This window comes from Mus caroli, unplaced genomic scaffold (assembly GCF_978045245.1).
Source record: "Mus caroli unplaced genomic scaffold, Mus_caroli_1 scaffold_7, whole genome shotgun sequence".
In the NCBI taxonomy this organism is placed as follows: Eukaryota; Metazoa; Chordata; class Mammalia; order Rodentia; family Muridae; genus Mus; species Mus caroli.
The window spans coordinates 137,505,896-137,523,200 of record NW_028227262.1 but is presented as its reverse complement, the minus strand read 5'-3'; positions in this window follow the sequence as shown (position 1 = coordinate 137,523,200).

The window sequence follows — 17,305 nt, the reverse complement described above, 5'->3', positions numbered from 1 at the left end:
TGGGAGCCCTGTGATACATCCAATAGCTGACTGTGAACATCCACTCCTGTGTTTGCTAGGCCCCGGCATCGTCTCACAAGAGACAGCTATATTTGGGTCCTTTCAGCAAAATCTTGCTAGTGTATGCAATGGTGTCAGCGTTTAGAAGCTGATTATGGGATGGATCCCTGGATACGGCAGTCTCTAAATGGTCCATCCTTTCATCACAGCTACGAACTTTGTCTCTGTAACTCCTTCCCTGGGTGTTTTGTTCCCAATTCTAAGAAGGTGCACAGTGTCCACACTTTGGTCTTCATTCTTCTTGAGTTTCATGCGTTTATCAAATTGTATCTTATATCTTGGGTATCCTAAGTTTTGGGCTAATATCCACTTATCAATGAATACATATTGTGTGAGTTCTTTTGTGATTGTGTTACTTCACTCAAGATGATGCCCTCCAGGTCCATCCATTTGGCTAGGAATTTCATAAATTCATTCTTTTTAATAGCTGAGTAGTACTCCATTGTGTAAATGTACCATAATTTCTGTATCCATTCCTCTGTTGAGGGACATCTGGGTTCTTTCCAGCTTCTGGCTATTATAAATAGGGCTGCTATGAACATAGTGGAGCATGTGTCCTTTTTACCGGTTGGGACATCTTCTGGATATATGCCCAGGAGAGGTATTGCTGGATCCTCCGGTAGTACTATGTCCAATTTTCTGAGGAACCGCCAGACTGATTTCCAGAGTGGTTGTACAAGCTTGCAATCCCACCAACAATGGAGGAGTGTTCCTCTTTCTCCACATCCTCGCCAGCATCTGCTGTCACCTGAATTTTTGATCTTAGCCATTCTGACTGGTGTGAGGTGGAATCTCAGGGTTGTTTTGAGTTGCATTTCCCTGATGATTAAGGATGTTGAACATTTTTTCAGGTGTTTCTCTGCCATTCGGTATTCCTCAGGTGAGAATTCTTTGTTCAGTTCTGAGCCCCATTTTTTTAATGGGGTTATTTGACTTTCTGGAGTCCACCTTCTTGAGTTCTTTATATATATTGGATATTAGTCCCTTATCTGATTTAGGATAGGTGAAGATCCTTTCCCAATCTGTTGGTGGTTTTTTTGTCTTATTGATGGTGTCTTTAGCCTTGCAGAAGCTTTGTAGTTTCATGAGGTCCCACTTGTCAATTCTCGATCTTACAGCACAAGCCATTACTGTTCTATTCAGGAATTTTTCCCCTGTGCCCATATCTTCAAGGCTTTTCCCCACTTTCTCCTCTATAAGTTTCAGTGTCTCTGGTTTTATGTGAAGTTCCTTGATCCACTTAGACTTGACCTTAGTACAAGGAGATAGGAATGGATCGATTCGCATTCTTCTACATGTTAACAACCAGTTGTGCCAGCACCATTTGTTGAAAATGCTGTCTTTCTTCCACTGGATGTTTTTAGCTCCCTTGTCGAAGATCAAGTGACCGTAGGTGTGTGGGTTCATTTCTGGGTCTTCAATTCTATTCCATTGGTCTATTTGTCTGTCACTATACCAGTACCATGCAGTTTTTATCACAATTGCTCTGTAGGAGAGCTTTAGGTCCGGTATGGTGATTCCACCAGAGGTTCTTTTATCCTTGAGAAGAGTTTTTGCTATCCTAGGTTTTTTGTTATTCCAGATGAATTTGCAGATTGCACTTTCTAATTCGTTGAAGAATTGATTTGGAATTTTGATGGGGATTGCATTGAATCTGTAGATTGCTTTTGGCAAGATAGCCATTTTTACAATGTTGATCCTGCCAATCCATGAGCATGGGAGATCTTTCCATCTTCTGAGATCTTCTAGAATTTCTTTCTTCAGAGACTTGAAGTTTTTATTATACAGATCTTTCACTTCCTTAGTTAGAGTCACGCCAAGATATTTTATATTATTTGTGACTATTGAGAAGGGTGTTGTTTCCCTAATTTCTTTCTCAGCCTGTTTATTCTTTGTGTAGAGAAAGGCCATTGATTTGTTTGAGTTAATTTTATATCCAGCTACTTCACCGAAGCTGTTTATCAGGCTTAGGAGTTCTCTGGTGGAATTTTTAGGGTCACTTATATATACTATCATATCATCTGCAAAGAGTGATATTTTGACTTCATCTTTTCCAATTTGTATCCCTTTGATCTCCTTTTGTTGTCGAATTGCTCTGGCTAGGACTTCAAGTACAATGTTGAATAGGTATGGAGAAAGTGGACAGCCTTGTCTAGTCCCTGATTTTAGAGGGATTGCTTCAAGCTTCTCACCATTTACTTTGATGTTGGCTACTGGTTTGCTGTAGATTGCTTTTATCATGTTTAGGTATGGGCCTTGAATTCCTGATCTTTCCAAGACTTTTATCATGAATGGGTGTTGGATCTTGTCAAATGCTTTTTCCGCATCTAACGAGATGACCATGTGGTTTTTCTCTTTGAGTTTGTTTATATACTGGATTACGTGGATGGATTTCCGTATATTGAACCATCCCTGCATCCCTGGGATGAAACCTACTTGGTCAGGATGGATGATTGTTTTGATGTGTTCTTGGATTCGGTTAGCAAGAACTTTATTGAGGATTTTTGCATCAATATTCATAAGGGATATTGGTCTGAAGTTTTCTATCTTTGTTGGGTCTTTTTGTGGTTTAGGTATCAGAGTAATTGTGGCTTCATAGAATGAGTTGGGTAGAGTACCTTCTGTTTCTATTTTGTGGAATAGTTTGTGAAGAACTGGGATTAGATCTTCTTTGAAGGTCTGATAGAACTCTGCACTAAACCCATCTGGTCCTGGGCTTTTTTTGGTTGGGAGACTTTAATGACTGCTTCTATTTCTTTGGGGGATATAGGGCTGTTTAGATCATTAACCTGATCTTGATTCAACTTTGGTACCTGGTATCTGTCTAGGAACTTCTCCATTTCATCCAGGTTCTCCAGTTTTGTTGAGTATAGCCTTTGGTAGAAGGATCTGATGGTGTTTTGGATGTCTTCAGGATCTGTTGTTATGTCTCCTTTTTCATTTCTGATTTTGTTAATTAGGATGCTTTCCCTGTGCCCTCTAGTGAGTCTGGCTAAGGGTTTATCTATCTTGTTGATTTTCTCAAAGAACCAGCTCCTTGATTGGTTGATTCTTTGAATAGTTTTTCTTGTTTCCACTTGGTTGATTTCACCCCTGAGTTTGATTATTTCCTGCTGTCTACTCCTCTTGGGTGAATTTGCTTCCTTTTGTTCTAGTGCTTTTAGGTGTGTTGTCAAGCTGCTAATGTGTGCTCTCTCTAGTTTCCTTTTGGAGGCACTCAGAGCTATGAGTTTTCCTCTTAGAAATGCTTTCATTGCGTCCCATAAGTTTGGGTATGTTGTGGCTTCATTTTCATTGAACTCTAAAAAGTCCTTAATTTCTTTCTTTATTCCTTCCTTGACCAAGGTATCATTGAGAAGAGTGTTGTTCAGTTTCCACGTGAAGGTTGGCTTTCTATTATTTATTTTGTTATTGAAGATCAGCCTTAGTCCATGGTGATCTGATAGGATGCATGGGACAATTTCAATATTTTTGTATCTGTTGAGGCCTGCTTTGTGACCAATTATGTGGTCAATTTTGGAGAAGGTACCATGAGGTGCTGAGAAGAAGGTATATCCTTTTGTTTTAGGATAGAATGTTCTGTAGATATCTGCCAGATCCATTTGATTCATAATTTCTGTTAGTTTCACTGTGTCCCTGTTTAGTTTCTGTTTCCATGATCTGTCCATTGGTGAAAGTGGTGTGTTGAAGTCTCCCACTATTATTGTATGAGGTGCAATGTGTGCTTTGAGATTTACTAAAGTTTCTTTAATGAATGTGGCTGCCTTTGTATTTGGAGCATAGATATTCAGGATTGATAGTTCCTCTTGGAGGATTTTACCTTTGATGAGTATGAAGTGTCCCTCCCTGTCTTTTTTAATGACTTTGTGTTGGAAGTCAATCTTATCAGATATTAGAATGGCTACTCCAGCTTGTTTCTTCATGCCATTTGCTTGGAAAATTGTTTTCCATCCTTTCATTCTGAGGTAGTGTCTATCCTTTTCTCTGAGATGAGTTTCCTGTAAGCAGCAAAATGTTGGGTCTTGTTTGTGTAGCCAGTTTGTTAGTCTATGTCTTTTTATCGGGGAGTTGAGTCCATTGATATTAAGAGATATTAAGGAAAAGTAATTGTTGTTTCCTGTTATTATTGTTGTTAAAGTTGGCATTTTGTTCTTGTGGCTGTCTTCTTTTAGGTTTGTTGAGGGATTACCTTCTTGTTGTTTCTAGGGCGTGGTTCCTGTCCTTGTATTGTTTTTTTTCTGTTATTATCCTTTGAAGGGCTGGATTCGTAGAGAGATAATGTGTGAATTTGGTTTTGTCGTGGAATACTTTGGTTTCTCCATCTATGTTAATTGAGAGTTTGGCTGGGTATAGTAGCCTGGGCTGGAATTTGTGTTCTTTTAGTGTCTGTATAACATCCGTCCAGGATCTTCTGGCTTTCATAGTCTCTGGTGAAAAATCTGGTGTAATTCTGATAGGCTTGCCTTTATATGTTACTTGGCCTTTTTCTCTTACTGCTTTTAGTATTCTATCTTTATTTAGAGCATTTGTTGTTCTGATTATAATGTGTCGGGAGGTATTTCTTTTCTGGTCCAGTCTATTTGGAGTTCTGTAGGCTTCTTGTATGTTCATGGGCATCTCTTTCTTTAGATTTGGGAAGTTTTCTTCTATAATTTTGTTGAAGATGTTTGCTGGTCCTTTGAGTTGAAAATCTTCATTCTCATCCACTCCTATTATCCGTAGGTTTGGTCTTCTCATTGCGTCCTGTATTTCTTGGATGTTTTGAGTTAGGATCTTTTTGCATTTTACATTTTCCTTGATTGTTGTGCCGATGTTCTCTATGGAATCTTCTGCACCTGAGATTCTCTCTTCCATCTCTTGTATTCTGTTGCTGATGCTCGTATCTATGGTTCCAGATTTCTTTCCTAGGGTTTCTATCTCCAGTGTTGCCTCATTTTGGGTTTTCTTTATTGTGTCTACTTCCCTTTTTAGGTCTAGTATGATTTTGTTCATTTCCATCATCTGTTTGGATGTGTTTTCCTGTTTTTCTGTAAGGACTTCTACCTGTTTGATTATGTTATCGTGTTTTTCTTTAAGGATTTGTAACTCTTTAGCAGTGTTCTCCTGCAATTCTTTAAGGGATTTTTGTGCTTCCTCTTTATTGTCTTCTGCCTGTTTAGCAGTGTTCTCCTGCATTTCTTTAAGTGTGTTATTAAAGTCCTTCTTGAAGTCCTCTATCATCATCAGGAGATATGCTTTTAAATCCGTGTCTAGCTTTTCCGGTGTGTTGGGGTGCCCTGGACTGGGCGAAGTGGGGGTGCTGGGTTCTGATGATGGTGAGTGGTCTTGGTTTCTGTTAGTAAGATTATTACGTTTACCTTTCGCCATCTGGTAATCTCTGGGGTTAGTTGTTATCGTTGTCACTGTTTAAAGATTGGAGCAGAAGCTGTGTTCCACTCACCAGCAGTCCCAAAATCCTGCGGCGGGGGTCGTGGGTAGCTGGCGGGTGTCAGGCAACCCTGCTCTCCCGCTACCGCTACCCTGGCGCTGATCCGGCCGGATGAGGCCTGTGGCCCTACTCAGGCCGGTTTCTGCTTCCCTAACTAATGCAGTCTCAGGTCCCGAGCACTTGGATTGGAGCAGAAGCTGTGCTCCACTCACCAGAAGTCTTAAGATCCTGTGGCGGGTGTTGTGGGTAGCTGGCGAGTGTCAGCCGACCCTGCGCCCCAGCTGCCCCGGTGCTTTTCTGACCGGAAGAGGGTTGTGGCCCTATGTAGGCAGGATTTCTCTCTTCCCAACCAGAGCAGTCTCAGGTCCCGCGTGATTGGACTGGAGCAGAAGCTGTGTTCCACTCACCTGCAGTCCCAAAATCCTGCGGCGGGGGTCGTGGGTAGCTGGCGGGTGTCAGGCAACCCTGCTCTCCCGCTACCGCTACCCCGGCGCTGATCCGGCCGGATGAGGCCTGTGGCCCTACTCAGGCCGGTTTCTGCTTCCCTAACTAATGCAGTCTCAGGTCCCGCGCAATTGGATTGGAGCAGAAGCTGTGCTCCACTCACCAGAAGTCTTAAGATCCTGTGGCGGGTGTTGTGGGTAGCTGGCGAGTGTCAGCAGACCCTGCGCCCCAGCTGTCCCGGTGCTTTTCTCAGTACCATGATTTTTAAGCCATAAAATATTTTCAGTAAGGGGGCTAGAGAGATGACTCAGTGGTTAAGAATGCTTACCGCTTATAGAAGACTGGAGTTTGGCTTCTAGCATTTAAATCTTATAATGCCAGCCTCAGGGGATCCAGGAAGACTTGCAGCCTCAGTAGACACCTATACACACATATGCACACATACATGCACATGCACTCATGCACGCACATAATCTTTTTAAAAAATAGTTCATAAGGACCTATGTATCTCTCCATACAAACTTTTCTTACACTCTCTCTGTGTCCTGCTTTTGCTTATACATTTCCAAACCCTTTCTGACCCTCATGTTTATTAGTGTGTTAAAGCCATTGAACCCTCCCTGCTTCTGACTTCTGAGCTGTTATTTCCCAACTCCAGCAGCATGCATGAATCTAGTTGCAGTTTGTATAACCATAGTTCTGGCAGATGTCTTTGTTTGATGATTGAAGTCAAATTTGCTTTAAAAAAAAGGGGGGGGGGGTAGAACTTTGAGGGAACTTATAAGAGATGGCAACATGCAACATCCTCTACTTTAGAATGGAATCAGTATGTTTTCCCTGGGGTCGTATTTTTATCACTTGCATCTGACAAGCTCACTAACTGTGTGAGAGTAGGATGTGCTGGCAGCTTGATACCGTAGGCTGAAATAGAGAAAACTGCAAGTAGGGCAAACAAGAAGTTTACTGAAGGGTAGCTTCTAGTCTAACTGGAAATCAGAAAAGGAGCTCACACTTACAAAGCACCCTCCCTGGGTGAATTCTGGACTGGGCAAAGGAAAGGCTGAGAAAGCAGTTCAGCTGCACAGGGGAGCTGCCCTAAGCAATTTCAAAATCACTGTGACATTTTTTTCTACATGGATCTATTTCAGAAAACCCATATTTACACAGATTGGCATATTATCAGGTTTTTGGTGGTAATGGTTGTCATGTTTGTTTTTGTTTTTTCTTTTAATTGGATATTTTCTTTATTTACATTTCAAATCTTTTCCTCTTTCCAGGTCTCCCCTTCAGAAACCCCCTATTCCATCACCCCTCTCCCTACCTCTGTGAGGGTGTTCCCCCACCCACCCACCTGCTCCTGCCTTTGCACCTTGGCATTCCCCTACACTAGGACATCGACATTGAACCCCCTCATGCCCAAGGGCCTCTCCTCCCACTGATGTCCAAAAAGGCCATCCTCTGCCATATATGCAGCCAGAGCCAGAGCCATGGGTCCCCCATGTGTACTCTTTGGTTGGTGGTCCAGTCCCTGGGAGCTCTGGGGGGGGGGGGGGGTCTGACCTGTTGACACTGTTGCTCCTCACCACCCATGGGGCTACAAACCCCCTCAGCTCCTTCAGTCCCTTCTCCAACTCCTCCATCTGGGACTCCATGCTCAGTTCAGTGGTTGTCTGTGAGCATCTGCCTCTGTATTTGTCAGGCTCTGGCAGAGCCTCTCAGAAGACAGCTATATCAGGCGCCTGTCAGCAAGCACTTCCTGGAATCCACAATAGGGTCTGGGTTTGATGACTGTATATGGGATGGATACCCAGGTGGGGCAGTCTCTGGATGGTCATTCCTTTAGTGTCAGCTCCACCCTTTGTCTCCATATTTCCTCCAGTGAGTATTTTATTCCACCTTCTAAGAAGCACTGTAGCACCCATACTTTGGTCTTTCTTCTTCTTGGGCTTCATGTTGTCTGTGAATTGAATCTTGGGTATTCTGAAATTTGGGGCTAGTATCCACTTATCAGTGAGTGCATACTGTGTGTATTCTTTTCCTGAAGGAGGCAGAGGCGGGAGGATCACCCTGAGCTACACCTTTGTTTTTGTTTTGATTCAGGGTCTCTGTGTAGTCCTAGCTGTTCTGGAACTTATGTATACTAGGCTGGCCTTGAAGTTAGAGAGATCCTCCTGCGTCTGGAGTGTTGACATTAAAGTTGTGTGCCACTATGTTTGGCTGTCACTTTGAATGGTAATGATAGCTATTTCATACCTTAGCAGCCACACTACATGTTCTGGGTTATGCATACAGTGGTGCCTATAAATATGAGGTTGATGATGCTGTTTGTCATGTTCTAATAATGAGCAATGTGAGCCTTAAGAGAAGTAAATGAACAAAAGCTGTGTACTTTATATTTAGCAGCAAGAGTTTAAATGCAAAGCACCTTACCCCAAAATATCTCAGTCTTTACATATAGCCACTAAGAGCATCTTCCTTTTGATCCATACTCTTCATCCTACTTCACCTGTGATTCTCTGCATTAACATTTTACTGTTTTTATTTATTATTTTTATATTTGTTTTTATTGTTGTGAACTGTGTCTTTATGTGGAGAAGTGTGTGAGAGTGCACACTTTGCACTTTTGGCCTTTGGAGCCAGAGAGGCCAGAACCTCCAGAGCTAGTAACAGTTGTGAAGTGGGTGTGAGGAATCAAACCCTTTATCTTCTGCAAGAACTGTCTATGCTCTTAATCTTGAAGCCATCTCTCCTGAGCAGCTTTTATTCACTTTACGGCTTTTGTTTAAGTGAAATGGAGGAAATGGCATAACTGTCATTCTTTATACTCTGGGATAGAATGGTGCTTGTAATGAACCAACTACAAAAACAACCTATTGTTTGTCTGTGACATCCCAGAAGAGCTTTGTCCATTTTTTTAAAGACAAGTGGTTGATTCCATTTCTGTATGTTGCCATCTGCTCTACTGTTGCCTGCATTTATGAAATGAGCTGTTAGTGTGGGAGACACAGTGAAAGCCACTATATGCACATATTCAGTACTTGTACTTAACTGATACTCTTATTCAAAAATTTTATGATGTTCCTTTAAAAAAGTTTTCGGTGCACCAGCAAGATGGTACAGTGAGAAAGGGTGTTTGCTGTCAAGCTTGACAGCCTTAATTTGATCCCTAGGATCCACATGATGGTGAGAAATAACCCGGGAAAGTTGGCCCCTGACTTGCACATATACACAAACACCCAAATAAACAAACAAAGGTTAAAAAACTTTTTAACAACATTTACCCATTATTTTAGGATAGTGAATGTTACAGTAAAACTCCTTAAATTTCCCTTCAGAAAAAAAGTCTGATGCTTAAAGCCTATACTTGGGTATTCTATGTTAAAATATATGGGACTTCTTTTTAAGATTTATCTATCCCATAATTAGCCTCCAAACGATGACACCATTGCATACACTAGCAAGCGTTTGCTGCAAGAACCTTGATATAGCTGTCCCTTGTGAGACTAGGCCGGGGCCTAGCAAACACAGAAGTGGATGCTCACAGTCAGCTATTGGATGGATCACAGGGCCCCCAATGGAGGACCTAGAGAAAGTATCCAAGGAGCTAAAGAGATCTGCAACCCTATAGGTGGAACAACATTATGAACTAACCAGTACCCTGGAGCCCTTGACTCTAGCTGCATATGTATCAAAAGATGGCCTAGTCGGCCATCACTGGAAAGAGAGGCCCATTGGACACGCAAACTTTATATGCCCCAGTACAGGGGAATGCCAGGGCCCAAAAATGGGTGTGGGGGGGAGAGTGTGGGGGACTTTTGGGATAGCATTGGAAATGTAATTGAGGAAAATATGTAATAAAAAAAAAAAGAAATTTGTGTGTGTGTGTGTGTGTGTTTTATGTGGGGACTTGTGTTCCTGTATGTAATAACTGCAGAGGCCAGAGGCATCAAATTCTCTAAGCCTGAAGCTAGAGACAGTTGTGCGCTGTCCAACATGGGTGCTAGGAACCAAACTTGGATCCTCTGTACAGCAATTTAAGTTCTTAAGTGCTGAGCCTTCTTCCCAGTATCATATGTAACTCTCATAATGCCACAAAATAATTATGTGACTGTCACTAATCACTTTATTTGCATGCTATATATTATCATGCAATAGATTGTATTACATACTAGACCAGCCTGCCATAACAAAATAACCAGAGGTTGCATTGGTTAAAACACAAGAAGTTTATTTTTTTTCAGTTAAGTATGATTATAATTTCTAGATCAGAACTCAGCAGGATTTACTTTCTTTCCCACAAGGCATTTTCTCCCTCACTTATTTGGATTGTGTTAAGGAACATTGCAACAGTATCTGTGGCTATATAGATTCTTTATATTTACAGAAAGTCTTCAGAAAGGTTGTTAATTGGCATATGATCTATGAGTTAATTTCTACAGGTTATCCACTGTAAAATGAAGCCTTCCTATTCTTGTTATCTCTTTAGTCCTGTTACTTAGCTCATTTCCTAGCCAGTGTTAAGTACCACAGCACTGAGGCAGCCTGAGACTGCCAGTGCCTGGAGAACACAGCTTCTTTTGTACTTCATGATGCATGTAAACCTAGCCCACAATTCCTAGAAACAAACTGTGTTATGTTAGCTTCTGAGTTATATTTCTTCATAACCTCCAAGAATTTGGAAATAAAACAACCTTTTATTAGTCTGTCTCTATCACAAACAGGAATAGCATTTTTTTTTCTTAACTGTGTTTAGACTACACTCAGTCCTTAGGTCTAGGCTATAAATATCAGAAGTAGGCAGGGATGTTACACCACACAGGTAGCTGGCAAATGGAAGCTGCTAGATACAAGTTCTTAAATCCATTGAACAAAACCTTAATAAGACCCTATATGTTAGCCATGCAGTTTTCTGTCACAAGGTCTTCAGTGGGGAATGACAATAGATGCTACTCTTGGGTATTGTCCTTACCTCTGATAAATTTCACTGAATTCATTTATATTAAATACCTATTCAAATGTATAAATCTGGGAACATGAGCACATATAAGTGTATTACACAGGATTCTCCACAGGAGCTAAAGATGGGGAGATTTTATAGACTGGCCTACACAGTGGGGACTGGGTAGTCAGAAAACAGCTGGATGGAATAAACAAGCCAGTAGCTGCTTGGACCTTGAAGCTGAATGTCTCAGCAGTTCCAAGGCAATGGTGGGACCTGGAAGATTCCTGGAAAGCTGCTGTTATTCAATCATTGGAAGGTCCAAGAGACTGGAGTCTGAGCCAGTAGAGTACATCCACAGCAGCAGTGGACTCACTCAGGGAGGAGCAATCGCTTCTTCCTCTCATATCTCTACTCAGGAGCTTCCCACTGGAAGTTGCTACCTCTGAGGAAGACATTTTAGTTAATCCCTTCTGGAAATGCCATCACAGAAGAGCCCAGACATGTGTCTTCCTATTGACTCCAGACCCTGTCATATCACTGGAATTAGCCACTACATCATGTGACCTCAGTTCCAATCTACAGAGCATTTCCACTCAAAATGTCCTTTCTTGTAGTTTTGAAGTCACACAGCCTTGTTACATTTCCTGATTTATCTTGTTTGTTTGTTTGTTTGTTTGTTTATCACCTTGTACAATGCTCAAGTCCAAGTGGATCAGGGGCCTCAGCATTGTTCATTGGCACAGGAGAAAACTTCCTGAACAGAACACCAGTAGCTCAGGCTCTAAGATCAACCATAGACAAACGGGACTCATGGAACTGATAAGCTTCTATAAGGCAAAGGATACTGTCAATAGGACAAAATGACAACCTACAGATTGGGAAAAGATCTTCACTAACCCTAACTTCTTGTTGAAGTTTGCCTGATGTAAAATTCCACACAGTGAAAACACGAGATATGTAATTTTTGCCTTACTGCCTTTACTCAGCAGAGTGGTTTTGAAATGGTCTGTTTATTCTTACTGAAAAATATGTCCTCATGTGTGAATATACCACAGTCTGACCATCTGTCTGGTGACTGACATTTAAAGAGATGTAAAATAGTAGAAATACAAATAATCAAAAAGCACACAAAACATTATTAGTGATTATAAAACAGCTAATTAAAACAAGTTACAGCTATATATCCACCAAGCTCTGCATAGGAGTGACTGCTACCCAAATGGTTGAACTAGCGCTACTTCACTTTAAGATGTGGTACCAAATTTTGGAACTATACTGAAAGTAATAGCAATATCACAATAACTTGTGTTCAATTTTTGTGTTGAAATGCTTCTTTGAATAGATTTAATTAAATTTTAATTTAAAATTTTTAACTGTGACTACTAGAAAATTTGTATTTACATGCTCTTGAACAGTGGTCTTGAACTGAAATTCTAAGTCTAAAAATAAATCTTAAAAAGATATAGAAAAACCCTGAAGTTTTCATATACTATTGGTAGAGACATAAAATACTACATCATTTCAAAAAATTAAAAGATCTTTCATAAAGGTAGCCAAACCCTTAGTATGAGGGGATGAAAACATGTTCACTCCAAGATTTGTACAGAATATTTGTAACCATCTTCATAATGGCCGCATTCTAGAGCCAATTATTGTCCCTATTCAGCTAGAAGTCACACTTCAAATGGGTTATTCCTTTCATCATGTAATGTGAATCATAAAGTTAGGGTCTAATTCTTATAGCTGTAACAACAGTGTAAAAAAATAATTACTGAAAGCTACTATGAAATGTTACATAGAAATCTAAACAATACACAAAAGAACTACAAATTTTAACATTTAAAAAGTGATGTCGCTTATTTGAAAATGATTAATAGACTCACAGCTTTTTTAATGATCCCATATTCTAATTTTTTTTAAAATTTAAGTATGGCTGTGTTTCAGTGAATGCTATCCATTTTCCTTGGGGTTGGAAAGTTTGTGAGGGGAGAGCAGATATGTATACCCTGTTGCTTGATATTAGAATATGTGTGGCCTGCCTTGAGTCTGATTTCCACTCCAGAGGCCAGTGACTTCTCTTGGTAACTTTCTGAGCATCCAGATGAAATGGGAACGGGATCAGTAGTTCTGATCCTTTAATACCATTAGAAAAGTAATAAAATTATTATTTGAATGTTAATATTCATTTTGCATTATATTCTTTTTTCATTTTTTTCATTTTTTTCTATTACATATTTTCTTTAATTACATTTCAAATGTTATCCCTTTTTGTAGTTTCCCATCTGAAAACCCCCTCTCCCCTCCCTCTGCCCCTGCTCACCAGCCCACCCACTCCTGCTTCCTGGCCCTGGCGTTCCCCTATACTGGGGCATAGAACTTTCACAGGACCAAGGACCTCTCCTCCCATTGATGACCAACTAGGCCATCTTCTGCTATATATTGCATTATATTCTTTTGCAAGACAATCATTAATAGTTTTCTTCTAAGCAAGATCTTTGAATGTATCTGCTTTCCTGCCTATAATATATTTTGTCTTGCTTTTCTGGTTGCAATAAATATTTGGTTTTTTAAATTGGATGTGAACAACTCATATAAAGGACACTCCCTCTTTCAAAAGTTTTACATGGTTACCAGAAAAATACTGCAAAACCTGCTGAAACAAGCAACAAACTAATTTTATTTGACATTTCTCCAGAGCCTGTGGTTCCTAAGGCCTGTACAGGTTTCTCTTGATTGAGTTCTGATACTGCTTGGGACTAAAGCAACTTCCTCCTGATACCAAACTAAATAAGGTTCACTCGCACTTGCGAAAGTTGATTAGAAAACTATTCCATTTTCCATTACATTTTTTACAAAGCCATGAATGAGCAAATTTCTTCTCCATTTCAGACTACTGAGCAATCATAACAGGTAATAAATGTTGTCCCATTGTGAATGCAATGTGGAATCCGTGACTTTGATATCTGCAGAGGAAGTCAAGCACTTAAAGCAACAGTATGAAAGCTCAAGTAGCTATGGTATAATTCTGATTTGTTTTTAGAAAACTCTTAATTTCCTAGTTACAAAGCCAAATAAGATCAGCCCTTTAAAACTACTGAGCCATGAAACCCATTCTCCTTAAGGGCTTTAAATTTGGGAGCACACTCATGAAATTTATAGCTCTGATGAGATATATTTTGCCTGCAGTCAAGATGAGAGTTAGACCATTGGTTTCCCAGCATGACACCTATGTGTTCTCGTGTGCAGAAGATGTCATTAGGCTCATAATATCACTGCCAACATCACATTAATGTTTACAAGGTTGCTTTTGTCACTTTTACATCTTCCATTTACACCTGCAGCATGCTAAATAGCTCACGCTAGAGAATAAGCCCCTGCTTTCACTGCCACTGTCAGTGGAGTAAAATAAAGCCACCATTTTCATTCATATTCATGGTGTTCATGCCACAGATTAGCAGAAGATACTGCTTCTAGAAACAATAGATAATTGGATCAGATCAGATGCCCTTATAAGCGTGCATGTGGTGGCTTTCATTATTGACACATGATGAGCTGAAAAGGTAGCTTGGCAATTCTGACTCTTACTATTTGGGGCAGAGCCTGATCCAAAGGAGACGTGAGATTTCCATTGCTTTTAAGGATGGATTAACTTCTTCAGGATGTTCAGACCTCAGGACAATAAGCAAAGGAGCTGTTAAGTAGGACCTAATGTATCAAAAAGGCAGCCACCTCTACAGGAACCTGCCATCTGCCTCACATAAGGAATAAAGAGCTCTGCAGGAAGAAACCTAGTATTTGGAAATGGTAGTACTCTTTTTTTATTAGGCAGTGAAATTCTGTGATTAAGAAAATCAGTTCTGTAAACAGTGTTCTTAAATTTGTTTAGTGTCTAAGACGTTTTATCTGTAATTTTACTATTCCCTCTACCATTTACTGTTATGACACTCTCAGACACAAATGAGACAAGAAAGAGTACGATAAATTCTTGGGTACTCTGGAGTGAGACTAAGCAATTATTGATATCATTTCATTCTTGAAAGAGATGTAAGAAGATATTTGTTTTGATTCTTAATGGTGATTATATGTAAAGCATAAATAGCTAGACTCCAGGTCCATATTTGTATTGTTTTACCTTAAGCAGAAATATAGAACTAGTCAGAGGTATAAATCATGAATATATTTCAGCCTCCAGAGTATTGTTGAACTGAATTAGCTTTGTAATTACACTAAGAAGGGATAACACTAATGCCTTCAAAATGTTATTTTGTTGCTAAAATTAAATTAACAAAAGGACAAAAGGAACATCTGTTTGGGGTTATGATACTTTCTCCTGGGGAATACTTTCTTTTGAGGCTCTCTTATTGGCCTGCATTAATTTGGATTCTATTATTTTATTGAATCTAATTCTAAAAGTCAGGAATGGTCTTATGGAAATCTCCTGGTACAACGTTGGTTTTCAGGGTCTTTAGACACATTGCTTCTTTGTTCCTACATCCTAGCTCCCGAGGGAGGAAAGTAGTCTTGCTTGACACTCACAATTCCAGTTCTGCATATTGTTGTCTGATAGTTCTGTGTCACTCCATCGTCAGACAAACTGGACCTTTATATACTGCTGAACCAAACAATCCTTCAACACCATGATTCTGTCCTCTAAGAGCTTGAGCACCTCGTGTATCTTTATATTTTTTTAGTTGAGAGTTTCATAGAACATGTTTGATCACTATGTGCTTTTTCATATTTGCATACACACAAGATCACTTTGGTGCTACCCAAATATTCTTCTTACATCTATGGGCTTCCACTGGATCATAGACCACATACCAAAGGCTACACTCTCAAAGAAATTGCTCTTCCCTATTCTAGAACCTAATAATTGCCAATTATTCCAAGGTAATAATGGTTGGCATTTCATGCCCAATTTCTAGCTTTATGCTGGGATTTGATCTACCTGAGGCTTGCACGGGTCTAGTGCATGCTTTCACTCCTGTGAGTTCATGATGTGACGTCTCTGTGTATAGCAGCCATGAAGATGCTATTACTTTGTATTCACCCACCATGTAATTGAGCTCTTACATGCTTTCTGCCTCATCTTATGCATAGTCTCTAGGCCTTGGGAGAAGGAGGAACTGCAAAAGATGCTTCTCAAATGGGGATTGAATGTTGACCTATGGGTATCACAGTAGGTCATGAGGCATAAGTTAGTTCCTTACTGTGTTCATTTATCAGATTAAAAGCTGTAAGTGTTCCCTTAAGGCTATCACTTGTCTAGCTAAAGTTTTTTGGCCTGATAGTGGTTCCAGATATTGGTGTCATCTTGTGAAATAGGACTTAAATCCAATCAGAAAATGGTTAATGACTCCCAAGATGTTTGTGCTATTATTACACCTCTGAGCATGTCTTCTTGCCAGACCAATCACTATACCTTCCAGGGTTCACATCTGGGTATCACTTTTCTCCTCTGGGAGTGTGATTATCACATATTGGCACCATAAACACTAGCCAGTGGGATTGAAGCTTTCAAGTCAGTGCTAGCTTAATTGTTTTTCCATATTCTATGATTCAAGTATGTGGTGTTTTGTGGAGAAAACCAAGAGCAATGTGACTAGCCTATAATGTTTGTGTTTATTTGCGGCCTCATTCACCAGCAACTTCACTTTGTTGCTCTGTAATGGCGTAAACCCACTGTGTGTGTGTGTGTGTGTGTGTGTGTGTACACAAACATTTGTTTCCTATGTAGGTTTCCTAAGTCTTTCCCAAAGGTCTTATTAATCTCTTCTCCTACTCCCTCTTCTATCTACCCTCTACTCACCACACTATGGCTTAGTCTTTCTGCTGTATCATTTCCTTTTAACCCTTTCTACAAGTTCATTCTATCCCACCATTCCTAAAAAGCCCCTAACAATACAGCCTAATAACTAATTTTTGACCTTTATATATCTCATACAAATGGATAATGCAGACTTAGTCTTTCTGTGAGTGGTTTATTTCACTAAATATACTTTTCTCAAGGTACATCATGTGAAAGGGTTCCCTTATTTTATAAATATGGATAATTCCATTGTTGACATACCACATTTTCTTTATTCATCTATCAATGGATATTTAGTTCAATCTTGTGAAGGTTGATATATTTTCTCACACATTCTATTGGTTCTATTGCTTGTCCAGAGAATGCTGACGAATACACACCTCTTATTGCAGCTGTAATTCTGCAATGTAAGGCATACATACATTAGCTCATGTCTCCTCCTATTTCCCACTATTTAGGTACACAGCTAGAAGTGATATTACTGGCTCATATATTAATTCCATTATTTGTTTCTCTGCTTTTTGAGATGGGATCTCATTATCTAGTACATGTTGGATTTCATCTCATGATATTTTTGTTTCAGCCTTTCAAGTGCTGGAATTGTATCTCTCTATCAGCCTGC